The following is a 15,678-nucleotide window of genomic DNA, read 5'->3' on the forward strand; positions in this document are numbered from 1 at the left end:
CTTCCAGACACAGGGGAGGGACCATGATTTCCACACCCCTGAGCACTCTGCAGTTAAAGCAGAGCTTATCATAAAGGGGTGCTCTGAGTCCTGGGCAACTGCATAGGTTGCAGCCCATGAGACCAGCCCTGCTGAGGAAGAGGAGTTAGATTTGCCCTCTGTAGCCCCGAGGCTGAACTGGTCTCAAGGACTGGAAGTAGCAGGGAAAGTGAGTTTGGTCACATGTCTAGTCAGTCAACAAGGGAATCTGTGAATGCCACCTTCTGTAATGTGTTCCCTGTCACCAGAGATATTTCAGTGATAGGCTACTAATGGCTTGGGAATTCTGCAGAATTTGAGGGAGGGTAAGAAGCCTCTGTCATCTAAGTGAACCTTGTGAGTTTGAGTTCAGCAAAGCTAAAGAATGGAGAGTGGTCTCTGGAGGCCTCGTGAGGAGGAGATTGGTTTGTAGGGTTAGAAGGTAGACAAGGAGAAGACGATCTCCAAATACCACTTGGTCAGTAGTGGCAGGTGATAGAGAAGCAGATGCTCACTGGTACAGAGTTAGGCAAAACAGACTTGGGAGGCCTGGTTCCTAGAGCATTGTATGTGATACATTACCCTTGATTTTCCAAAGAAAACTCAATGTAGACTAGATGCTCATCCTGAGGAGGGACCCCTATCAAACAAAGTCAAGGTACTAGCCAGGAACAGGGCTTGGCGGTTCCTGTTGCCTTCCTCTTCGCCCTCCTCCTGTTTAAGCCATGTGCACTGCTGCATACTTAAGGTGTTCCTTGAAAGTGTTGCGTTGCACAATGCTGAAGGCTTATGAGAAATGAACATTGAGATCAGATTTCACTTTGAAGCTCGAGATATTTGAGGATCAAAATCTCACACCCTCTGCATATCCACTGAGGCCAATAGGCTCTTCTTTTTGTTTCGTTTCATTTTATTTTATAGACCAGTCTGAAAGGCTAAGATTCAGCTTTAGTACTTCTGGGGTCTTATAACAACATACTCATTACAATAACTCACACTTATTACATGGCCGTACAGCAACGCCATTTGTAATTGATCCCAGGATAAAACTCCAGAGCTCAATTTCTTCTTTGAATGAGTTTTGGAATCAATTGGAGCGCAAGAAGGGGGTTTCTGGATGAAAATTTATTTTCAAACACCCTCCAAATTTACAAGATGTCTTCATAATTATAATAGTGACTATAATAATAAAGAAGATTGAAGCCTGCTGTTTAGTATCTCTTATTTACCAACATTGATCAGAGTACTTTACATACATTGCATTTTTTACTTCTCAAAGTGACCCAGTGAGGTGGGGACTATAGACCCATGTTATACATCAAGGAAACTCAGGCTCAGAATTTTTATTTCCTGAGATGACACAGCCCCAGATGGCAGGGCTGTTTTTACATCCAGGCTTGTCTAATTGCATGCCCTTGCCCTTCCAGCTACATATTCTGCCTCTCCTACAAGGCCTAATTCTGTAGATTTCTTTCTCCTTAAAGCTCATGCTTGTGATGGATAGTTCTGAATCCCACATATGCCAATGACACTCCATTCCAGCCATTTCTGCCTAGTATTTTGAACCTAGATTTAAAAAGCGTCCACTTCCTTCTGTCTAGTTCAGGAAGTAAGAAGGCAGTTTTCTTTCTTTCTTTCTCCTTTTTTTAAAATGGCAATTACCTCTGAGTTGCCAAGTCACTTGGGGGTCTTACTGGAATTGCGATAATGACATTAAAGGCTACATCTATAGATTGAACAGAGGAATAAGAAAACAAATGCTGATTTATGGGAGGAATAGCAGAGGTATACCCATCTAGATGCTGAATTTGAGAATCAATCTCTTCCTCCAGTCTTAAGACCTCTATGCTTGAATGAGGTCACCTCTTCTGTGACCTGCCTCTGCCCTGGCCTATGAACAGCTCGCTCCAGATTACTACAGTTTTGTTTGCTAGTTTGTTTGCTGTGCTTGGGATTAACCTGGGGCCTCCTGTGTGCTAGGCAGCTGCTCCACCACTTGCCCTACCCCCGGCTTTTTCCCACTCCCCCTGGCATAGACCTCTGCCCTCCAAATCAGCACAGTGTGTCAAGGCAGGGCTTGGCGTGTGTGAGTGCCCACGTCACCTTCTCCAGGCCATGAACTGGAGACATGGAGTATGGAGTAGGACAGCATGGATAGGTCTGGACTGCAATAAGCTTACTCAATGAGTTTGTAGGTATCTAAGAGGAAGTGCCGACATGGGTGGGCTGGAAGGAACCATCTCTGTAGGCTTTCCTTGGGGATTCAGGATTACATGGATTAGTCACCATCTTTGGGAGAACTTTGAAAATCTTTATGGTGTCATTATGAGGTAGATTGTGGGTACCTTGCAGCCTGTGGGTTTTGGGAACACTCAGAAAGTTATTCTCTTCTTGGTGACCCCAAGGCCTCTGAATAAACACCTATCTCAGGACTTAACACAATCATTTCTTCATTTAGTGAGTACTTCTTGAGAGCCTTCTGGGGACCAGACACTGTGCCACGTGCTGAGGACACAGTGGTGAACAGGACAGTCCTGGTCCCTGACCACATGGGAGAGGCATGGCTTATAATCATGGGATTGGAATGGTCTTCCCCTGTTCACTCTGAGCTTCTTGAAGGCAGAGATTGGGTTGCATTTGTTTTTCAAATGTTTTATTTTAAAATTTATCATATGATCCATATACCATAAAATTCACCCTTTTAATGTGTATGGTTCTGGGGTCACAGTATATTCGTGAAGTTGTGCATCACCACTATCTAATTCCAACGTTTCATTACCACAGAGGAGACACTGTATCCGTGAATGTCACTCCTCATTCCCCCTTCTCCACCAAGTTAACCACTAACCTACCTTCTGTTCTACAGATTTGCCTTTTGGACATTTCATATTTGCGTATGGACACTTCGTATAAACAGACTCATGCAATACGTGGTCTTTCCCATCGGATTTCCTCCACTTAGCATGTTGCTAAGTTCTTCCACATCACAGTATGTATCAGAACTTAATTTCTTTCTGTGACCAAATACGATCCCATTGTATGGACATATCATAATTTCATTAGTCAAAGGACAGTGACATTTACTTTTGGGTTTTGTACCTCAGTGTTTTCCTCCCTTCTTCTTCCCCTTCTTTCCCCCCTTCCTCTCTTCTCCATTCATCCTTCCCTTCTCCCATTATTCCTTCTCTCCCATCTCAAATGCTTATTATTCCATATCTACCACGCTGGGCCATTGTAAAGAAACGTGCAGTGAAGGTTCCAGACTGCGAGAAATTGAAAGGCACTATTTTTTTTTACAGTTTTTAAATAAGTGCTTTATTTCAAAATAATCTTAGATTTATAGAAATGTTGCAGAGTTAGTACAGAAATACCCAATTTTGCCTTCTAGATATCTTCTATTACCACAGCACATTTGTTCCAAGGAGGAACTGGCACTGTGACATCACTATTTACACTTATTTTGGATTCCACTAGTTTTCCCCTAGTGGCCCTTTCTCCATTCCGGACCTCATCCCTTATGTCATTAGGCATTTAATCCCCCCACCTCCTTAGCTTTCCCTGCTCTGTGACAGTTTCATGGGCTCTCCTGGTCCTTGGTGACCTTCACAGTTTTCAGCAGTACTGGTCAAGGTTCTTTTCAAATATCCCCCAGATGGGATTAGTCTGATGTCTTTTGCCTGGTTAGACAGGAGCTATGACATTTCAGGGCATGGTCAGAGAATTGAAAAAGGGTGCCATTTATAAATTGCTGTGAGGTGTCCTGAATTAAGAAGTGAGACCCCAGCTGCCAGGGTTATTCAAGAAAATCAGAGAAGCTAGGGGTGTAGCTTAGTGGTAGAGCACTTGCCTGGCACGTGGGAGGCTTGGGTTCAATCCCCAGCACTGGGGAAGAGAGAAGAATCTGAGAAACCTTGCTTTTGAGGTCTTCACATGGTGGAAGTAGAATATAAAAAGATTCTTTGGATCTTTTTCCAAAGAGAGCTGAATGTTGCCTGTCATCCTGGTGGTAAAGAAAGGAGACTAGCAGGGACATACAAACATGCCTTGACCTTCAAGTCAAGACAAGCCCTCTTCCTTGGTCTCTGTAGAATGAGGAGGTTGGAACTGATTACCTTCAAGGCTTCCTTCTTCCCAATGTGCCGTTAATGCTCTAAGAGAGGACCCTCCATGTCCCACAAGTTCCAAAGTTTGACTCCACTTTTCCTCCATATCAACCCCAGGTTGCTGTATTCGGGTGACTTGCCCCAGAGAAAAGGCCTCACACCAATGCCATTTTCAAAACCTTCCTGGCAGACAAACACCCAAAAGAAAACAAACCCTAGACCTTTGCAGTGTGGATCCCCACATGGATGGACCAGTGAGCATTCCAGGGCAGCAGTGCCCAGAGCAGGACCCCTGTGCTGGCCGTCCCCACTGACGCTGACACAGCACAAGAGTCAGAGTGACTAGGGTCATAGGCAGATCCACGCACCGCACCACGCTGGAGATTCTTTCACCTCAAGGGGCTGTTTTGGTTCAGCAGCTCCTGTGCCTTGAATGAGTTAATCACTGATGACAAGAGATTAATTTATAACTGGATAGCAGACAAGATAGTTCAGGCTCTGGCGAGATGGCACTGAACTGTGGCGCGGGGCATTACTCAGAAGACACCTGGGTGTGCAGCTTGGTGCAGAGGCTGGGAACTCCACATCCACCTTGCTCCCTTAGAGGCCCCCTGGACCAAAGAGCGGGAGCATCTGCTGAGGACTTGCCTTCCTCTCCCAGCATATGTGTCAGAAAACCCGTCCATGGAACAGCCTGGACAGATAAAAAGTCAAGTTAGGAAGAAGCATTGGCAGGCTAACCCAGCTGAGGCCACTTGGTCAACTGTGTGACTGGAGGAGGGTGGGGGAGGGCTGGAGAGAAGGGAGGTAATAAGAAGGGTGGAAGGAGGGATGGGAGCCGAGGGTGAAGGGTCATTCCTGTAGCCTGAGTCACGCAGCTTGTGGCCTGCTCTGGGAAGTCAGGTCTTTGAGGATCTTCCCTCCCATCCCATATGTATCCCCTATCATTCCTTACCTTACCCTCACCTCATTCTGGGCCCCCAAAAGGTGGGAGTGAGACCTGATGTGCAGGTGCTTCCGGGGCCTGACTTTTATATCTAAGACGCTGCTTTTTTATTGAATAAAACAACTCTACCCTGCCACGTTGGAGACGCAAGGCCGTGGTCTGGGTGTGGGTGTTGCTACTCTGCCAGCTTCGGCAGTCCCCTGTGTTTCTAGCCAGAAGAGTTTGGAATTCTGAAGTCAGGGGTGTTGATCAAGGAAGCCCTGAGTGATACAGGAGGCCTTTCCATGAGTCCACAGTCTACTGAAGAAATAAGAAGATGGTGGGGATATGGCTCAGTTAGTAGAGAACTTGCCTCACATGCACGAGGCCCTGGGTTCAAACCCCAGCACTTAAAAAAAAAAAAAAAAGAAGAAGAGAAAGTGAGAAGGTGCATGGAAGTGAAGATGGGAACGAGGCCTATGTGAAAGCTGGGGCTGCAGAGGAGCCCCCTTGTGGGATGCTGAAATGGGGGCTTTTCCCCTGAGAAGGTGCTGGGAGCCCAGTTGAGTGGCAGGTGACTTCTGCTTGCTCTTCCAGCTGTAGCCTGATTCTAGTCACTCTGATTCAGTCCCACTGCCCTGTTCCCATTAGTACAGCACCTGCAGGGTCCTGTCTCCCTTGGCTCAAGCTGCTGCTCCACTCAGATGTCCTTCTCTGCTTTCTCCACATCGTTGCCTGCTGTCAGTCATCATGGAAGCTCCCCCCACGCACCTTCACATGGGACCCTGGCTCCTTCCCTTTGGTTCTCCAGTAGCCTCTGCCTCTGCAGGGTTCTCCATCATCTAGGAGACCCCATTAAACCTCATTAAACCTACAACCCAAGCCCTGGCCCTCAGCCTCTTGGGGTGGGGCCTGGGAAGCAGTTTTCATTCATTTTCACATGTGCTTTGGATTCCAGGCCAGGATTGAGTATGTCTTTTCTGGTCTGTGTCCCCTGGGTCTGGGCACAGGGCTTAGGTCATGGTGACTTCATGTCACTGTGCCCAGACAGCCCCTTAGACTTGGCAAAGAGGGAGGCAGAGTAGGAGGTCTATGCCTTTTAATTTGCACCAGTTTTATTCATTCTTGGTTCCTGCTTCATGTCCCAGACACCACACTGGATCTCGGGGTATAAGGGCAAAACGCAATCCCTGATCCCACCTGTCCTCACACAGCTTATAGTCCAGTGGGGGAGACCTAGGTGCATCAGATCCCTCAGGTGTACCATGAGAAAGAGCAATAAAGGTCTAACGAAGGTGCTTACAGAACCCGCAGTGGGGATCCTGACGCAGACTGAGTCAGGCAGGCTGAGCTTGGATGAGGAGGCTGGGCCCCTCAGGACACCCAGGATAGTGTTTCTAAGACAAACTTCTTCCTTCCCTCCCCTACTCCTCCCTCAGCTTTCCCTACTGGGTTCCTGAATTTGCTCTTGGTGTCAGTCTTTGGGAAAAGGTGTGTTTTTAAACAGAGAAGAAAACATCTTTTCATGCTAGAGGTTGTCTGCTAGCATATACAGTGCCCCTGCCGAATTCCAAAGAGATGCACCTCCATTTGAACAGACAGAACCTTGGCACATGATGTGGCCAGACTAGCAGGCTGGACTTAAGCCCCTACTCACTCCTTCCAACCTGCTCCTCTCAACCAAGCGTACTTGTACGGTGAACAACTTGGACAACCTTCAGTGGGGGCCCTGCCACAGACTCTTCTGACTTTTGGTTTTTTTGGTGGTGCTGGGGATTGAACACAGATTCCTCTTGAGCAGAACGTTCTGGCTTCTTGGCTCTTCCCCACAGCTAGAAAATCCCTTTATCCTACAAGGACATAATTATAGCTTCTATGGGCATAAATCTATTTAGACATTTAGAGAGGAATTTGTGTGCATTTTTCAAAGGATTGGGTATTTTTCTTACCTAAATTGAAATGATGGCTCCTTTAAATATAGTCCCAGAGAGTTCTTTCATATGGTAATTCACACTCCCTGGCTGATAAGCCCTAGACTTGGCATGAGCTTCAAAGCAGAAATTGGGTTGAGATGAGGCATGTTTCTTGATCTCATTTGCTGTTAGTCTCTGACAGTGGGGTAATTTGGGTCTCTGAGTGGCAGTGGGTCTCGAAAACCTGGAGAAACAACATCTTTTTAAAAGAAAGCCCCAAAATATCATTAACTAGAAAGAGTAGAGGAGGCCTTGCCATGTTTGGGAGCTAGAAAGAGAAGCATTTTGTGGTGGAAGAGGACTCTCACCACACGCTGGCTGGCTTTGAACTGGAGTGGCCCTCAAGAGGCACCTTGTCCAGATCCTGTCATTTACAACTGGGAAACTGGGACTCAGAGAGAGAAAGTGGATTGGCTGAGGCCACACAGTGAGTGACGGAGCCTGGCTGACGGGACAGATGCTTTCTTCTGCACCTGGACCTGGTGCAGGCAGTTTCCCCAGAGTGTGTACGTTATGGGGAAGGTGTGAGCCACACAGGAAACTGGGACCTCATAGAAGAGGAAGACGGAAGTCAATCTCAGTCACAGATGGATACACCCATCACTGTTCCACAAGGGACTGTAATAATTGGTTTGGGGGTGTTGGAGGGTTCTGTGCCAAAGTGACATCCTCCCTTGGGTACCACATTTTTCCATGCCTGACATCTGAAGACACGTTTTCAGTTGTGAGGTAAAGATGAGCTCAGGGTGGCCAGCACCAAGTAGGTGCTCAGCAAATGTGGCCTCTCTCAGTAGAGATCCTATTAAGGAGACGGCGAGAGGAAGGGAAATGCATATAACCATCCTTCCAAGGATGCTTTCAGGAAGTATGATTCTCCCCTCCCACAGAGGAGCAATCAGAGAGGAAAAATTTCCTGTCCAAGGTCACACAGCTCCAAAGCAACAAAACTTGGCTTCTTCGGTTCTGTGTCATTTCCACGGGGCCATGTTGACTTCTGTTAGACTCTACTTCAGTTTTCCTCCCTCGCAGCCTATCCCTGAGCTTGCATTTGAATGGAAGGGTGGGCCTTCAATGTGAGCTCTGACTTTGGGAGACTAATGTGTTGGCTGTTCAAACATTTGAGAATGCTGGAAATGGGAGTCCGCTTCTCAAAGCACAAGAGGAGGGGACGTTCTGGGGCCACACCCAGGTCTTTTGTATTTTACTCCAAGACAATCCTGTTTTCCTTAGATTAGAGCTCCCTCAGGGAGCCAGGACCTATTACGATTCATGCTTCAGGGTCAGCACAGGGGTTGGGGCTGGGACTTAGAGGGAGAGCACCTGGGTGACCAGGCAGGAGCAGCTTCATATGAAGACCTTTATCATTTCTTCTAGAAAACTGTTCTATAAATGAGGCAGTTGTGAATTTTCATCCATATGTATTTCACTAATGAATTCCAACAAGATCTAACTCTAAAATGCAACATTCAACATTTCTACTCCTGTTAAGGCTATCTGTGAAAATGGAAAGACAAATTCAGAAGGTGAACTTCTCTAACTCTGAAGGGCTCAGGCAGGAGCACCAACCAGACTAGAATGGGAGACCCGCAGTTGGGTCTTGATTCCCTCTCTGCTGCTGGTATGGTTGTAGACAAGTTGCTTAACCTCTCTGGGCCCACATGTCCATTAAGGACTCTTTCAGTGCAAATATTTTGTGAGAGAAGCACACTTTCCCCTGGCCCATGATACTTGAGGAGGTTAGAATCTTCTTTTGACTGGAATAGGGAGAGATGTTAAAGCAATGACTTGAGTTCTTTCTTTCTTTCTTTTTTTGTTTTTTGTTTTTTTGTACTGGGGATTGAACCCAAGGCCTCACACATGCCAGGCAAATAAATGCTCTACCACTGAACCACACCACCAGCCCTTCTTTTCTTTATATTTTGAAACTGGTTCTCACTAAGTTACCCAGGCTAGCCTTGAACTTGTGATCCTCCTGCCTCAGCCTCTAGAATATTCGAGATTACAGGCATGCACCACTACGCCCAGTGACTTAAGATCTTTCTAACCAGGGCCTTGAGCCTGTGGGTTTGGTAGGTCAATCAGGCTGTAGAGTCATAAACACTTTACACTGTAGAAATAGTTCCCATTTGCTTAAAAAGGAATCCTGAAAATGAGGAGGTGTTTCCAAACTCTACTGAGGAAGAGTCTTTGAATTGGGGAGCTGGACCATTAGTCTCCAATCTCCTCAATGTACAACATGGCGGCCCAGAGTCAAGGGAGGAGGTTCCCAGGATTCCAGGGGAGTTTGAGATAGAGCCCGAGTCAGCACCTGGCTGCCACCTCACCCGATCCAAAGCTGTGCTGCCTCATAGATGAATAAAAGCTTGGAAGGGTGAAGAATTTTAAAAAGCATGCCATGGCTGAAGAACAACTTTAACACGTATAAACAGAGGCCCAAAGATTTTTATTTTTATTTTCAGTTTAACACACACCAAAACCCAGCAGGTCTTCAAACACCGCCACGGACACTCAATTTGCATTTTCTGAAGCCACCTCAGTGAGCAGCTCTGAAATAAGTTAAAAAGAATGGTCAAGGCTGAATGCACACGGAGGTTTCCATGTGCTCAACTCAGCAGATTCAGGTATGACCCCTACAGAGCTTGGACTCTGAACCGGCACTAACATTCTCTACGCTCAATGACCATCTCGCACAATGAATTCATCTGTGTAATTGTGCTTAGCTGTCCCGAGATTAACTCCATGTTTGCATGAAGATCAAAATGCTTACTTTTAGAAGTTTGGTTTTTTTCAATTTCTGTCTTATCTGGGGAGGCACGCATGCTTGGAATTTCCTGGGCTTTTCTTTTTTAAATCTCTGGTAGGGATTGAGAATGTGAGGGTAAGACAAGGGTGGGGTATCTTACCTCTTATTGTTCTTTTTTCGAAACAACAATTGGCAATTTTTCTTTGATAGTCTCTTGTCAAAGGCAAGCCAGACCATAGGGATCTTAAAATGGGTAATAACATTCTTGCTTGACCCCTCCCCACCCCTAAATCCTATGCTAATTAGGACACGACCTAGAATTCTGCTTTATTTAAAAAAATTCTAAAGTCTCAGGGTGTGACTCAGTGGTAGAGCGCTTGCTAAGCATGCGAGAGGCCCTAGGTTCGATCCTCAACACTGCCAAAATAAAAGAGAGATTCTAATGGATTAAATTTACATACATACATGCCTAGAGTACAGCTCTGAAGCGCATATCTTGATACGTGTTTAGGTATGCATACACTTCTGCTCTGCTTGCGCCTTTTGTCTTTGTTTAGCGCCACTTGGTAGTGAGATGTCTGCTCCGTCTTTTCCCAAGGACAGCCACTTCCGTGTGGGAAGGAGGCCGGCCGACATTCCAGTGCTGGAAGGGTGGTGGTGGCCTGATTCAGGTCAATGGGGTTTACTTTCTAATTTCACCTCGTTTGCACTTGAGTGACAAGTTCTGGGAGAAAAGTTGGCACAGCGCACTGAGGTCCATGATGGGGAGCGGTAGGGGACAGCCAGCCGTCTGAATGGGGTGGAGTGTTCCCACTTAATCATTACCGCTGCTGACATCAGTGAAAAACAAGCAAGGCATAGCGTCTGCATGGGTCCTACAGTGAGTGGAAAGAAGGCTGGATTCTTAGGAAGTGGGGAGGTAGTGAAGGGGCAGAAGTCAGGGAGAAGAGGTGTGGCATTCCAGGATCAGTGGGCTCCTTTTTTTTTTTTTAAGTGGCGGAAGAATCCAAACAGCTCCGGCTATTTCAAAATCCTCATATCCGGGAGGAGCAGTGTGTTTTCCAGCATCTCTGTGAATGCCCAGGACACAGGGCAGCTTTGAGAACAAACACATCCTTTCTCAAAATAAGAGGCCAACTATTTACTTATGCAAGCGATGCTCTGAAAAGGCTTTACAGGTTGAGTTGCAGCTGCTGAGCTTTGGACCGACCCCTAGACTTGTTCCAAAAGGCTCCTTCCCAGGGAAGTAAAGTCCTGTGGCTCTTGGGTCCAGCACTGGCTAAGATAACAAGAAAGAGCTGCGTCCACCTGCAGGTTGAAGCTGCCCAGGCAGACCTGAAGACAGCTTCCAAACACAGACGACAAGAAGGGACATCAAAAGCTACTTTCAAAAATCATGCTGTGACCTGTTAAAAGTTGAATAAGCAGAACTATAGCATGAATGGAATCCTAAATTTAAAAAAAAATCATTTGTTCATTCATTCAACAAATATTGAGTAGGATATGCTGATAAGGATTGACTAGGGATGTGTGGTAGGGTTACCTGGCATCCTGAAGGGGCCGCTTGAAGTTCGAGGTTACTTGTAAATTGAGAGCAGCCAAAGGATTGTGCTTCGATCACATATCTTGTTTAACTGCACTAGGTCTGGAGCCAATTGGAGCCTCAGCTATAACCAGGGTGGTCGCTTTGACAAAGCAGTGTGATGAAGTGCAGGAGGACCGAGAGTTGAGTGTGTACAGGGAAATGATTAATATAAATGATCATGGGATTTAAAAGTGAACTTTATTTTAAAAGTTTTTTTTTTTTTTTTTTTTTTTTTAATTTGTTCTAATTAGTTAGGAGTATGGGTTCTCATTCTTCTGGCCCTACGTGATGTAGAATCCCACCGGCCAGACAGTCACTAACCTTGGACTCGGCACATTTTCATTCCAGTGGTAATGTCGATACTTACTGGCTGGGTGATTTGAAGCAAGTCACACTTCCTCCCTGGGGCTCAGTCTGTTCTGCAAAATGAGACCTGCACTGGAAACACTTGGAGACGGAGAGACTCTGTAAATTTGGTTGAATGGATGATACCAGGTCCCTCCTTCTGCAGGAGTTCACAGGTCCAGTAGTCTTCCTGGGGCATCTACTGCTGTGTGTCATTTAAGAAAGAGCAAAGTGAGGTCAAGGACCCAAAGAGGACAGCTCACAAGATCTGCCTCTTCTTCATGGTCTCTGATATTAAATTCCCTGCAGCTAGAAAGGAATTCATTTCCAAGGAGCTAAAACTCTCCCATTAAGAACAGTCAACTTTGGTTCTGAGTAAGCTTCAGGCGGGCCGTAGTGGAAAGACAGCACTGAACTGGGGGTTAGATGTGGTTCTAACAACTCCGTAACAGTTCTTCACTCCCTCGCTCGATTTCCTTGTCTAATGGGGGACTTAAGTTCACTGAGCTTTTATCTGACTACCACCATTTCCTCACAGGTGGCATCTTCCTGCTCTCTTTTACTTGCCTGGCCTGTTTCAGACTCAGAACTGGCACGGCACCAGCGAGTTTATGGTTTTACAGACCCCGAAACGTGCTGTGCAAATGAATGATGAAGACATTAAATGTGTTGCATGCAATCACCAAAGTCTTGAACAAGGACAGACCTTTGGAATTGTAAGAGGACTGAAAAGATGCCAGTGGTAGAAACACCAGTCCTTAAGTTTCAGACCCGAGGGGCAAGTGACCACAGACAGGAGACCCTCAGGGGCTCCAGAGCTGTGTGCCACCTCCCTCAGTGTGGGTGCGCTGGGTGGTTAGGGTGACAGGTGGGCAAATCATAAAGAACAAACCAAAATCTCTAGCAAGGAACTGCATTCAGTCTTTCTGAATCCTTAAGGCGTCTGTGGCAAGGCCAGGACATTTGAATAACTTAAACTCTTGGTAATCTGTCCCTTCCTCTCCGATAGCACTTGCCCTTGAACCCCACTCTGTGTTAAACAGAGAAAACAGGGCTCAAGCTCAAAAGGCTTATGAGTCCAAAATCTTGTATGTTGTTTTGTTTTAATGTACTTCTTTTGGTGGTTACTTCCATGGTAAGCAGTATTATTTTTCCATTTTAAGTAGTTTAACAATTCTCTTAAAATACACATATTCAAATTTTAAAAAACTGAGTTGTCCTATAAAAATGTTAATAGTGTAGATTCTACGCAGATATGGCAACATAGGACAGATGGCTTCTGGAACACTCTAGCAAGCTCTAGGTTCCAAGAAATAGCCCTGCCCCAAGTCCCTGGACCTCATTCCCCAGCCAAGCCTGCCCAAGCAGCCACTTTCCTGGCATGTGTCCTTGTCCCACTCCATCTCTGCACTGCCTGTTGAAGTCTTTAATGCCAAGCCCAAACCTCACCTCCTAGAAACTTCTAGAAGCCAGCAGCCTGCATTCAAATGCATAGGGTGACCTTAAAATATATTACTGACTTTTTGAGCCCCAGTTTCCTAATCTGAAAATAAATAAATCTGATAACATTAACTCAAAGTTTTATTTTTCAAATATTAAATATGATCTTATGAGTGAAACTGCCTCACATATAAAAGATAATCAGGAAATATCTTTGTAATCCCAGCAACTCAGAGGCAGGAGGATCACAAGTTCCAGGCTAGTCTCAGCAACTTAGTGAGACCCTGTCTCAAAAGAAAAAACAAAAGAGCTGGGGATGCAGCTCGGTGGTAGAGCGCCTGGGTTCCATCTCCAGTACCTAAAGGGCAGGGTTAGAAATCTCTCCATGCTGGGTGGGGTTTCCTCCTGGACCAGCTGCATTCTCTGGCCTCCTTCTCCTGTACAATTACCTTGAACAGAGGTGTCTGCTTGTGAGGTGGGTCAGAAGCTCATTTTGCTCCTGTGTCTTTAGTGCAATCCTTGTTCAGGTAATAACACAGAGCAGCCACTCCCTTGTTCCTGGGATATTTGTGTGGCTCCCTTGTTCCTGGGATATTTGTTTCCCTAGCCTCTGAGTGCGCTTGGGTAGCTCAAGTGACATCTCGCTCTGCAGGCCTCATGGGCACCCTGAATCCAGCCTGTCTCCACCGGAGCTCCTTGGAGCCTCAACTTCCCCCAGTGGTTCTCAACCATGGGTGTTTTGGTCCCCGCTGGGGGACACTGGGCAGTGTCTGGAGATATTTTTGGTTGTCACTGCTAGAGTGAGGGGTTCTTACTGGCATCTCAAAGGCAGAGGTCTCAGATGCTGCTCAGTGTCCCCCAATGCATAGGAATGATCCCATCCCATGTGTCAGTACTGCCATCCCTGAGAAGCCCTGACCCAGAGGCACCTTGCGAGGTGAGTCAAGGACCGCTCTGCTCACAGCCCTCCTCCCACGCCTCCCGTGGCCCTCGTGAGATGATCGAGGTCTTCACGGTGGAGGATGAGGCCTGCTCCCCACCTGCTGTGCCTCCGCCTTTTCTGTCCCTGTGCCCTCTGGCCCTTCTCCGTCACCTCACTGATCTGCTATGCCTCCTGCTGTTCCTCCAACACACCTCTTGGACCCTACGTGCCATGTACCCAGAATGTTCTTCCTTGGACGTTGCTGAATTCACCTCTTGTTCTTTCAACTTTCTGCTCAAAGGTCTCTTTCCCGGAGAGGCCTTCCCTGAGGCCTCATGGAAAGTCACAGGACTCACACAGCGCTCTCTCTCCACGCTCGCTCTGTGTATCTCCATTGCCCTGATGATCACCCTACACCCTCATCATTTATTGTATTATTTTTATTATTTTCTCTTCCTACAAGAGTATGAGATCCACAAGAAAAGTTTTTTCTCTTTTCTTTTTTGGTCTTGTTCACCGATACTTCCCACTGCCTGGTGCTCAGACACTATATACTGAACGAGTGAAGAAATCAGTATCATCCTGTTTGCTAATTGTTCCTCTTACCTACATTTTCTAGCTGATTAATGAAGCTACCCCTTGTCTGACACCCAAGTACAAAATCTAACCTGAGGTTAAGCTTGAATCTTCCCTTTTAATATTTTTAACAGCTTTAGTAAAAAAAAAAAAAATGTAATTCACATACCATGCAGCTCACCCATTGAAAGTGTATAATTCAATGGCTTTTTATTTATTCTCAGTGAAGGACCTAGCACTGCAATCAATTTCAGAATGTTTTCATTGCCCCCCAAAGAAGCCCTGCACTTCTTAGACACCCCACCCCTAATCCACACAACTCATTTGTAGCTGGCTTCTTTGACTCAGCATAACTTTTCAAGTCTCGCCCATGTTGGGGACTATATTAATCTCTCATTATTTCTACAGCCATTGGATAGGTAAACAGCATTTTGTTTATCCACTCATCATCAGTCAGTGGGCATCTGGGTTGTTTCTAGTTTGGGACTATTATGCACAAGGCTACTGTGAGCATTTGTGCAGGTATTTTTGGGTGAGCCTACGTTCTCATTTCTCTGGGCTGTTCTTGGAGTAGCGTTGCTGGTCACGTGGTAACTGTGTGCAGCCTTCTGAGGAGGAGGAGTCACATGCCCGCTGTTTTCGCCTCTTTTTGCATGGCCTGGCATTCCGCGCCTTGAATCTGTGCCTGCTTCCATCTCCAGAGAGACTCCTCTGCAGTTCTCCCCTGGAAGGTTGCAGTGCCTCCAAATGGGGGTCTCTCCAGTGGGTCGCCCTCAGCTCCCAGGGGAGAGAGTATCAATGTCCCAGTGCCCAGGCCACACCCCACCTGATTGCAGCGGCTCTATTGGTGGGACCAGGCACCAGTGCTTCCTGAAGCTCCCCAGGTGACTACGGTGTGCAGCTAAGGGCACAAACCCCACATGGCCTTCCTTCCTTCTGGCCACGCTTTACCTGTCACTCACATCTGACTGTGGCAGCACACTCTTCTAGAAACCCCTCACTACACATCCTGAGCTCCCAGGTGCTCACACGGGTGCCCCCCGTGCAC

Source organism: Sciurus carolinensis, chromosome 3 (assembly GCF_902686445.1).
Source record: "Sciurus carolinensis chromosome 3, mSciCar1.2, whole genome shotgun sequence".
NCBI lineage: Eukaryota > Metazoa > Chordata > Mammalia > Rodentia > Sciuridae > Sciurus > Sciurus carolinensis.